The sequence below is a fragment of the Cupressus sempervirens genome, chromosome 5, assembly GCF_028749045.1.
Source record: "Cupressus sempervirens isolate cs-2001-9-10 chromosome 5, ASM2874904v1, whole genome shotgun sequence".
Lineage (NCBI taxonomy): Eukaryota > Viridiplantae > Streptophyta > Pinopsida > Cupressales > Cupressaceae > Cupressus > Cupressus sempervirens.
Window position 1 is genome coordinate 685,657,314 of NC_143122.1, and position 10,805 is coordinate 685,668,118.

At 32.0% G+C, this 10,805-nt stretch overlaps 1 pseudogene; it reads right to left on the reverse strand.

Moving 5' to 3' along the window:
• Nucleotides 1-421: 421 nt before the first annotated feature.
• On the reverse strand, nucleotides 422-3,089 carry LOC149557798 (GDSL esterase/lipase At5g03610-like; annotated as a pseudogene).
• Nucleotides 3,090-10,805: the final 7,716 nt, after the last annotated feature.

Sequence of the window (10,805 nt, forward strand, 5' to 3'; positions counted from 1 at the left end):
GGAGAAAGGGGAACGTCCAAAAGAAAGTACACCAACAAATCTAAAAACTTATGCAATAGTATTAACTAGTAGTACATGAATGAGAAAATTTAGGGTTCAACTTCAGTATCAACAATTTCAACTAGCTCATTTTAATCTATCTATTGATGAAAGGTATGTAATTCATATGCTAACACAATTTCTTTCACCCTATTATGAATGCTCTCTAAAATTTGGGCATCTAATAAACTGTGGTGGTTGATTGCACATAGAATGCCCTTATACAACTATATATATCTCAATCTGGGCATAAATCCTACATAAGATATAAATAGTGCACTTATAACTTCACATATAGCTATATTATGTCTTGAAAATATAGCAATGCTCAACCACATGTACCATAGTGTAATGTGTTAGCAGTATAGGTGATAAATGATATTCAGTCAGTGTAATGACAAGTACATGAGCCATCTTGAAAAAACCCACAATGAGAGTAGTGAAGATTTATCATCACTTTCCATCCCTTTTGAGTAGGATGGTACCAATCAAAAAAGAAAAATTCTTCTTGAGACTTGCACAGATGAAAACAAGCTCTTCCTTGTTCATCATAATCAGCACACCCAACAATGGAGCTGCTCATGTTTCCATCTCTAGAATAGCATGATCTACTCATCTCATGGATTCCTACTCAATACACAATACAAAAATAAGTCAATCAATATCCTCATGTATTTATGTAATCCTATAATTATGGCTCTTAAATAGATACACTATTTAGACTTGGAAAACCTAAAAAAGATAATCTTGAAATTCTTAACTACACTATAATCAATGTCTTTACCATATGCAAATGAGTTGAAGATAATATGAGAGAAGGCTGCAAAGAAATCAAGGATGAGGAAGTTGGCATCTTCAAGCTCCCTCAGCTCTGAAATGGCTTGTGATAGATATTTGTTGTGGGTGGAAACTAAGTCCATTGTTGTGTTCAAACATACTGCTCCAGACTATAAGTAACCTAGTTGGTAGTCAAATGGCATGTTATTTTATACCAAAAAATTCCTTAACCCAAGATTATATAGCTTTGTGAGTTGCAGTTTCATCTCTGCTACAATACTCTTCACAAACTTCTCTATTCCCTATACAAACTTCTCTATTCCCTATAGACATAACCCTCAGTCACATATTTTTTTAAATCACATTTGAATCTTTCTAGTACAACATGACAATTAATAATATCATATTTTCACAATCTATTTCAAAAAAATATTTTTTGTTTCTAGATTTGATTGTGTAAGTTTTTTTAGTATCAATGGATCACACTGTGTGATCCATCATCAAAATGAGAGAAGGATGTAACATATGATCCATTTTCAAAATGAGAGAAGGATGTAAGATAATTCTTTCATCCTGGTGATAGATCACAGAGTGGATCTGAAACGTTCATACTAAAAAAACTTCTACAATTAAATCTAGAAACAAAAAAAATCATTAGAACATAGCAAGTTTGGTGATATTTATTCTTACCACTATGGTAACATTTGTAGTATCATAATCATTTCCATTCAGAGTGAGAAGTGCTATTGAGTTCTTCAAATGATGAGAACCATATTTTCGAGATATAATGGAATCCTTGAAATTCTTGACTTGGACACGCAGCTTTGGAACTCCAAAAGTACAAAATACCCCACTGTATGCTACTACAAATTTTATGCCTTTCCTTGCTTGTATATGATGGCTTGAACTTTTCAGAATCCTGTAGGTCACTGGAGATGGAAGACCTAAGATTTGGGCTGCATAAATTTAAGAAAAAACAAAAACTCTAGTAAATGCATTCACCTGTATATTTAAAACCATGGCAATATAATCCTAAAGAAAAGAAGTATTTTAATCAATGAGAATAGATTTTTACAATCTATGACAATTATTTGCAAGAGCTTCTGGATTTGATTTTGTATAGTTTTTTTAGCATTGACATTTTGAACCATCATTAGGATGAAATCAAGCATAAGAGAGATGAAACCAAGCATAAGAGGCCACAAGAAAAAAGATATGTCAATCATAGAGCACGGAGTTTGATTTGAAACATCCATGCTTAAAAAACTATACACAATCAAATCTAGAAGCTCTTGTAGATAAGAATTTTAATGTTAATAGATTAAGGAAATAGGATTGTTCCGGTCCACGGCTCAGAGTATACAAGAGAAGCACTACTGGAGAGAACTTGGCATAGTTATCAAGACTTTAAAAGTGAAAATTGCTTGTTCAATTTTAATATAATTGTATCCTAAAGAGGGCATCAATTATGAGGAGTTATATGGAAAAGGATTTTCAAAGGATCCTATAGTGCAATCCTAAAGGGTCATGGTTTTTTTGTTTCATATGATTACTTTGAAAATTTTTGGCTTTCCTTCCAAATGCAATTTCAATAAGGTTTTTTTAATAGGATTTTTATATCTTATAAAATTTGGGGGGATTTCTAGGTTCACATTGCAAAATATAAATATACAAAATTGCAGATGAGACCCTTAAGCATTATTATACTTAGAAAATTAGAAGTCAATATCATGATCTATAATCATTATATAATTAGAGAGAAGTCAAACATATACCTATATTAGCTGATGGTGTAAAGCACTTGGAAACCCTAGTACATAGCAATGAAAAAGATTGAGGCAAATTGACTTCTACTTATATTGCCTATCCAAATATTTTGGGCTAAAATATGCAACAACAGTTTCTAATATGGACCTTTGAGATCATTAGAAATTGATTTTGAGAAAGATTACCTAAATAATCAGTAAGAATTCTGCTAGATGATACCCTGCCTGATGGGTGCCCAGGCCAAGTGATACCATATGGATATTTCCATGCTGAAACTATGCTATTTTTCATACCAGGATAGTAATTTCCAGTGTCTGCATATGAATCTCCAAAAACAATATGAGCTTTTGTTTCATCTCCACTGCATATGCTTACAAAAACAATGCTTCAATCAATGACCACACTAAAATCATATACAAATTTTATAATAAGAAAAGCAATTATCAATCATTACACATTAAAATTGGCAAAAACACCAACAGGACTGATGACATTTTGGCAGTCATTTTTCATGACCTTCTACATCTATGGTCAGCAAAGTTGATTCTTTGGTTTATATGGCAAAATCATCTGACTTGTTTGGTCAAGACCAATGTCTGCAAATTTTTCAAAGACCTTTTGGAGCAGTTCAAAATTAGAAGCTTGAAGACTAAGTTTACATTAAAAGCTCAAGAAAAGTAGAGAGATGTTGTGCTGAGTAAAACAAAACTTCTTCTAATTAGTAACCACACTAAAATTACATCCAAAAATCTTAATATGATAAGAAATTCTTAGTCATTACCAATTACAAAGAGTACCAAGAATATTGATGACATGTGGGCAACCATATTTGATGACCTTCTAGATCTATCATGGATAAATAGCATGATTATACATGTCAATTAAAGGTATGATGCTATAATTTCTTCCCTTAAATTTTCATATTTTTGGTGGAACATGCTACTTTATGCTAAAACCTTCATACCAATATATAATAATCGACTAATTAGTACTGATCTTTATATCTATATCATCTAACATATTTCAAAATTTTCATAGGTTGCAGGACACATCAAAGGAAACAAAGGCGAGGCTGGAAAAGGTTGGGCAACACAGACTTGGCTCTAGGGGATATTTGAAAATCAAAGCACGCATTGTAAGTAGCAATAAATGAATTGCAAAGAAAAATTATTTATAAAATGAAAATGATTTTGTTAATTAATAAAAAAATGCAGGGCACTGATTTTAATCTGGAGGCCATGGAAGAACACAAAAAAATTTCCTTCAAGCAAGGCTATGTAGCGGTGGTTGAACACCTACAACAAGCTTCCATTGCCCCAACCGAACAGTCTCCTGCATCATGTGCATAGGTAAATATGCCAAAATATATATTAGAAATTCAATACTTGAGCAACAATTTATTTCATAATAATGTGCATGACATTGCAATGCAGCCTGTTAATCGTGACACAGATCATATGCAGCATCATGAAGCCCCTGATGTGCATCGTACTATCAATGGAGGTGATCATTTGCTATTTAAAACTAATTGTGTAATTATTAATACAATTTAACATCTTTAATCGAACTTGGTGTAACCTTTTTGTGTTGATGATATAGAATCATGTCGTGTTGAACGAGTGCCAGAGGATGTTCAGACTAATCAGTAGGTAGATCATGTCGCACATTTAGGTAAAGAAAATCTATGTTTTGTTATTTTAAATTAATTTTTTGATTTATAGTTATTTTACTTAAATAAAAACTTGTAATTCACTTATATAAAATGGTGCAAATGTAACTCATGAAGTACTTGTTATTGCAGTGAACCCCCCTTTGGTGCAGTGGCTTCATGATGTTCCTGAACGGATGAGGAGGAGACATGTGTTAGAACAAGTAGAGGAGGGGGATGACAAGGACATTGATATTCCTCTTAGAAATTTTATGAAAAAAATAAATGGCAAGAAAGCAAAAAAGATATGATTATACATGAATGACTTACTCTTGAATATTGTTAATGAATATTATTCATTAATGTTGGGTGCTAATGAATATTGTGTTAATGAATTATTCATGAATGACTTACTCTTGAATGTTGCGTGTTAATGAATTATTCATGAATGTTGTGTGTTTATGAATTTTATGTGTTAATGAATTTTATCATGTGATTATAATGATTGAATGTTATATTTCAAAAATGGATGAATTGAATGCTATTAAATGTTAATGAGGAATTTAGAGTCATATTGGGGGGGGGGAGAGGGGCCAAATGAGCTTCCACCTTCACATGGTTGGCCCTGTTAAGTAGAGAATATTTAACTATTCTCGAAACCAAGTGAAGCTCAAACTTTAAAGATAAGCTTATAGTTAATAGTGATAACCAATTAGCAAGTTGAAATGCAGTTCTTCGTTACAGGTACCTTTTTAGTTTTTAAAGCACGATGTCATGTTTTAATATTGTATAGTTTTTTTTTCTTAAGTTAAAGTATTCTTTTAGTATAACAACATAATTTATGACCATTTTAGTAACTATTCTAACATCACTTTATGACAAATCTTGTTTTGGCAAAGATGGCGATAAGTGGTGCTATCTATTCCTTAGGAGATTGGATTGCACAGGTCTATATCTCAACATCATTTGCATGTGGTAGAAATGAATACTTGCAACCATTTCATTCTACATTTAAAAACATTGATGATAATATTGCTTGTTTTAATTTATATTTTTTTCTATAGTCATTATAAACGTTGCAACCTTAGTTAGCTTTTATAGGCTATGAAGAACATAGTTGAATACTATAATAATTTTGTGGTTAGGCAACGATAGCGATTCTTCTAAGCCAAAAGATGAGACAACTATGTTTCATCTTAAGATGGTAGCGAAGTTATTCATGTATGATTCCTTTCTTTAATGGTGATTTGGATGCTTGACTAGTTCTAAATATGTTGCAATAGTGCCTATTCAACCTTGTTTATGTATACTGATTTTTTGTAGTGTAAAGTATATAATCAACATCTTTTTGTAGCTCAAATGTTCAGACGGGTTGGGAAATGATCTATCCACATGCATATTCCATAGCAGACTACCTTTTCTTGTCTTTATTAACTTTGGTTTCTTGGGATTTTTGCTCTAGTCACGATCCTTCAAACTATTTGGTTATAAAAATATCTTGTGCCAAGATAAGTATTGCAAATCTAAAGGTAGTTTGATAATAACTCATTGCCATTGTTCTTGAATAGGATCAGTTGATTTTGATTTTAACTAAATAAATAACCATCTCTAGCAGTTTTGGTCTGAAGCATGCTAACGGTTGTTTCTTTTTTGTCCTATATTTTCAATTTAGAAATGCTTGTTGGTCCTGATAGTGAGCTTCCTGATAAACTGCGTAACTTGGAACCACATCTGATAGAGCATGTTAGCAATGAGATAATGGACCAAGATCCCAATGTTTAGTGGGATGATATTGGTAAATTTAATATGGCTAAATGAATTGATGATAATATTATTCATGTTTATTTCTATGTACCCATTAACATTAATATTTATTTTTCCAAAATTATACTGAAGTTGGGCTAAAGCATGCCGAAAAGTGTGTGATCGAAATGGTCATATGGCCTCTATTGCGACCTAACATCTTTTAAGGCTATCACTCTCCAGGCAAAGGGCTCCTCTTATTTGGCCCTCCTATAAGTCAGTCTGATTTATTCTCTATTCTTTATATGTTGGAAATTCATTTTTGTTTACAATAAAGTACATTTAATTTTCTCTTAGGGTACTAGGAAAATGATGATTGGATAAGCTATGATAGGAGAGGCCAAAGCTACTTTCTTTTATATTTTTTCCAATTCATTGACGAGTAAGTGGCTAAGTTCCTAATAAAATCATGCTTTCAAGTTCTTTTATTGTTTTGATTCTTGAATGCAGAAAGCCTTGTATAATTGTTTTTCCAGGGAAGCACTTGTGCTTAATGGAAGTCTTACATAATAAAGATAACATCCAAAAATATAACAAATGGTTTTTGTTTGTGAGAAATTAGACACATATAAGGATTGCATCTGCAGGTGCAATTTCTAAAGCATATACCATGTTAGGAGTTAATGACCAACAAATTTCAATAACAAAAAAAACATTTTCCTATGATTGATTGTTGGAATTAAATATTGATTTAAGGGAAGAGCGCAAATTGAAAGAGGGTATTGGGCATATGTTATCATTTACTTTTCTATTTTGGGTGATAATACAATACTGTTAGATTAGGGTATTAGGCATCTGTTATCATCGTATTAGAACATGGCAAATGGTGTGAAATTGCACTTTCCTTAGTCATGGTTGCATACCTACTGCACTCTTTTATTTGAAAAATGAATAGAAATACCATATCTAGTAGCTTCTCTATGTTGTATTCATTTATTGGTAATGATTCAATGTCATGCCATTTGATGGTAGCTTCTAGAGTTTTATTTAGTTGTAAGGTGTGTCTTATCTTTTCAAGTTTGTATACTTCATTTGGTAGTTTGGTATTAATTGATGATGTCTGGGATCTTCTACCTTCACTATAGTCTTTATCATCATCCAACTTGTTGTTTGGTATTTTCCATGTTATCCTCTATTTCCATGGTCTTCAGCATGGTTGTGTATTTTATCTGTCTAGTTCAAAGACTCTATGTGCCTAAGGTGGAAGCCATTTAGAACTAATAGTTGGAGAGATCATTTTTCCCCTTGTAAAACTAGAAAATGTCATGAGCTTAAGGTCAAGAAGGAAGAAGTCGTAACATTTTGAGTAGCAAAATATGCTTAAAGATACACATTTAGTTGATTCTTTGGTGAAGTTTCTTATTTCAATTCAATTGATTTTGGTTGTCAACCAAATTCCTGACTCCAATGTATATTTTATTTCAGTGCTACATTTTCATAGGGATCTAAGTAAAATGACAGTTGACTACTTTAGTTTTATTGATGCAGCTAAATTACGAGTGTCTTTTGTGTTCTTGACAAATCGTAAGCTTTCAACTTTTGTGAAGCCATTACGGATGCAAATGAACAAATGGTGAGGTGTCAATTTTAAGGCAATTTTTTGTTTCTATAATGTATAGTTCAATTGCTAGAAATATTCATCTAGATTGTTAATTGATAGATTGTTAACTTTTCATGCCATTTACAACTTTGGTCGGGTAGTTCTCCTTGCATTTGTAAATCGTAAATCTTGCTGCAGTCTTTAGCCTAATGATAGTTTGGTATTACATCCAGGGCGATAACATAGTCGACTTAAAACTTTGCATTAAAGAAAACATCAAGGGATAATATTTGAATTGTGGATATTTGTAAATTATTTTGGTTTTAGACATAGTTATAGTTATAGTTATATATGTTCTCTTATGATGATGTGATTAGGACTGTAATTTTTTTGTCACATTTATCTGTTTGAAAAATAGATGAAATTATTGGTTTTCATTCCTGATAAATAATTCTTTCCTAATTTTATTCTTCCCTGCAAGAACCAAAATTTAGACGCGTTGTGCCAATTATTGCAAAGGCTTTGCTCTCATAGGAGCCTTTTAAACTGCACAAAATTTGAGTTGTAAAGCATAATTGCTCAGTGCAGACTCAGGATATCGTGCACATTTCTTCCTGCTTCCCATTGTTTTGTATGAAATAAATCATGTGATGAACAAAACAATGGTGTGGAGGTAGAAATGTGCATGGTACCCTAACTCTCATGCACTAAGCAATTACGCTTTAGAATCAAGTTTTGTGCAGGTTAGAAGGCTCCTATGAGAGCAAAGCTTTTACAATAACTGGGATAGCTCGTCGGAATTTCTACATATCTTGGTCTCAATTTCAATGCAAATGCAAATAACAATTGGTGTTTTGGTTGCAATTTCGACACCAAACTAGTCGCCTTTGACGTCGCTTGAATGGCACCAGCATAGAAAAGTAAGGGGTTTTCGTTGCAATTTAGATGCCAAATTGGTTTAGGTTTACGTCAAAATTTTGACTAGCAGCACTCGCAAATGAAAAAATAATAATTCAGGTTGGACTAGGGAAATTGACAAAATTCATGTCGGTAAGTCCACCTTTATGAAGTCAAAATTTTGACGTAGAATGTATGTGGCAAAAAATCGACCAAAAAAGATCGACAGCAAGCTTGGTCGCCTTATCGACCTACTCTTGTCAAAATTTTGACCTTTTTGCATCAAAATTTTGGCCTAAATTTACTAGTGGATGGATCAAACTATGGTGCAAATTGCATCACTAATTGCAACATCTATTGATCTTAGGCACCAACTTTTTGGCCATCAAAAAGGCTCATTTCAAGACCAAAATTACACTAAATTTTGGTGCTAATTTAGGTGTTATTTTCCGATTATGTTGTAGTGGACTAACTCATCTCAAATGGCTTGATGGTAGTACCTTACCTAATACCAAGACAAAATACTATGGAAAAGTTTCTTATATCTAACAACTCCATCATTGATCACCAAATTTTTTTTTTTTTTCACTAATTCTTCTACCGTCAACATGAACAAAATCATGACTAGACTATGGAGAAAACTTGTAGAGCACAAAAGAGCTTGTTGCATGTGGAGACACCTACATAGACTGTATATTAAAAACAACTTCTAGAAAATGAAATGTTTTTTCACTTTGTAAATATTGTGAATCTATTCGCCATATATTTTATGGTTGTCTTTTTGCAAGTGAAATATGGGGCCAATTTGGGTTGTATCTAAATAAACTTCACTATTATGATTGTATTGAATGGAAAGTTCTAAGCCTTAACAAAAGCCACAATTTCTTTTCATTTATAGTATTTGTCAAGGTTCTTTGGTCCATATAGAAATTACATGATGGTGTGTTTAATGGTCAAGCTAGGCACCTTATTGAGTCTCTATAGAGATTCATTTTTCACAATAATGTTGTGAAAATTTAATTCAATATAAAAGTGGATAAAGACAAGTTATTTAATCTTCTACATGAAAGAGTTGTGATAATGTTTAGGTGGTAATTATCCCATGGGTACACTTGGACCAAGTCTACATTCAAAACAACACCTTTTGAGGAACTAAGTTTAATAATATTATAGTTGATTTGAATGAACATAGACATGAGGTGAGAAATGATGGAGACATTTTGATTGTTGTTGCTCCTCAAGTGCAGTACATCCACCAACATTTATACCACAATCTCGAGTTAACTTTGGAGATGATCACCCATATAGAGCATAAGTTCAAGAAGGAAACATTCTTAAATGGGTGGATGGGCCACTAGGTTGGACAAAATGGGTCTCCAAAAGGCATAATGAACTATGGAATGTATCTTTAGATATGTTTTGTACTTACATAGCATATTATTTTGTAATATGTGATCAAACATATTTTGTAAGCTATAGCTCATAAACTGTAGTCATGAAGTTCTTATATATTTTGGCTATGGTTGATCAAACAAAAAAAAATGTACATGTTGATGCATAATAAGTAATAGAAATATTAATGACATTTTGTATAAAAATATTTTTTAAATTAAGAGTTATTTTTTAAATTATAAAAGAAAAGTTATTTCGGTTAAGTGGTGGTGGTGGTGTTGTCTCCATCGAGGTCAAACTTTAGTCAAGGTATTTTGATCGCGATATAACCTTTTATATTATTATTATTTTGTGAATTATCATCATTATCTCTTTCATCATCTTCCATTTTTATTTTTATCAAGTCAAAATGATATTCTTAGTGATATTGAATAATGAATTTAGAAATGCTACCTCATTTCATAGAACACTTCCAAAATTATATCAATGGACATATATGATCATAACAGCTCCACACCCACTAAGATAGTGGTGGTCAAGGATAACTTTAAGAAACCCCCTTTGGAAAAATGTGTAAAATCATGGCGAATCCAACATTATTTTAGGGACAAAAAATTAATTTGTATTGGCATTTTTTTTTTCAAAATAGGCAAAAAATTAACTTTATTGGCGATTTTTTTTCCATCGTATGAAAATTTTGTAAAACCATGGCAAATTTTTAATTATTTCAAAAAATCATGACCAAAAGTAAAAATATCTAGAAACCATAAATTTGTATCATCCAAGATACAATAACCCTTTTTAATGATCGTTAGATGATCCTAAATCAATGGTATAAACCCTGATTTAGGCTAAAAAGTTAAAATACAACAAGTTTAAGAGAAAGTTTCTGAAATAATGACACTTGTCCACAGTATAATCTATTTCGGGCCAAAGATTAGA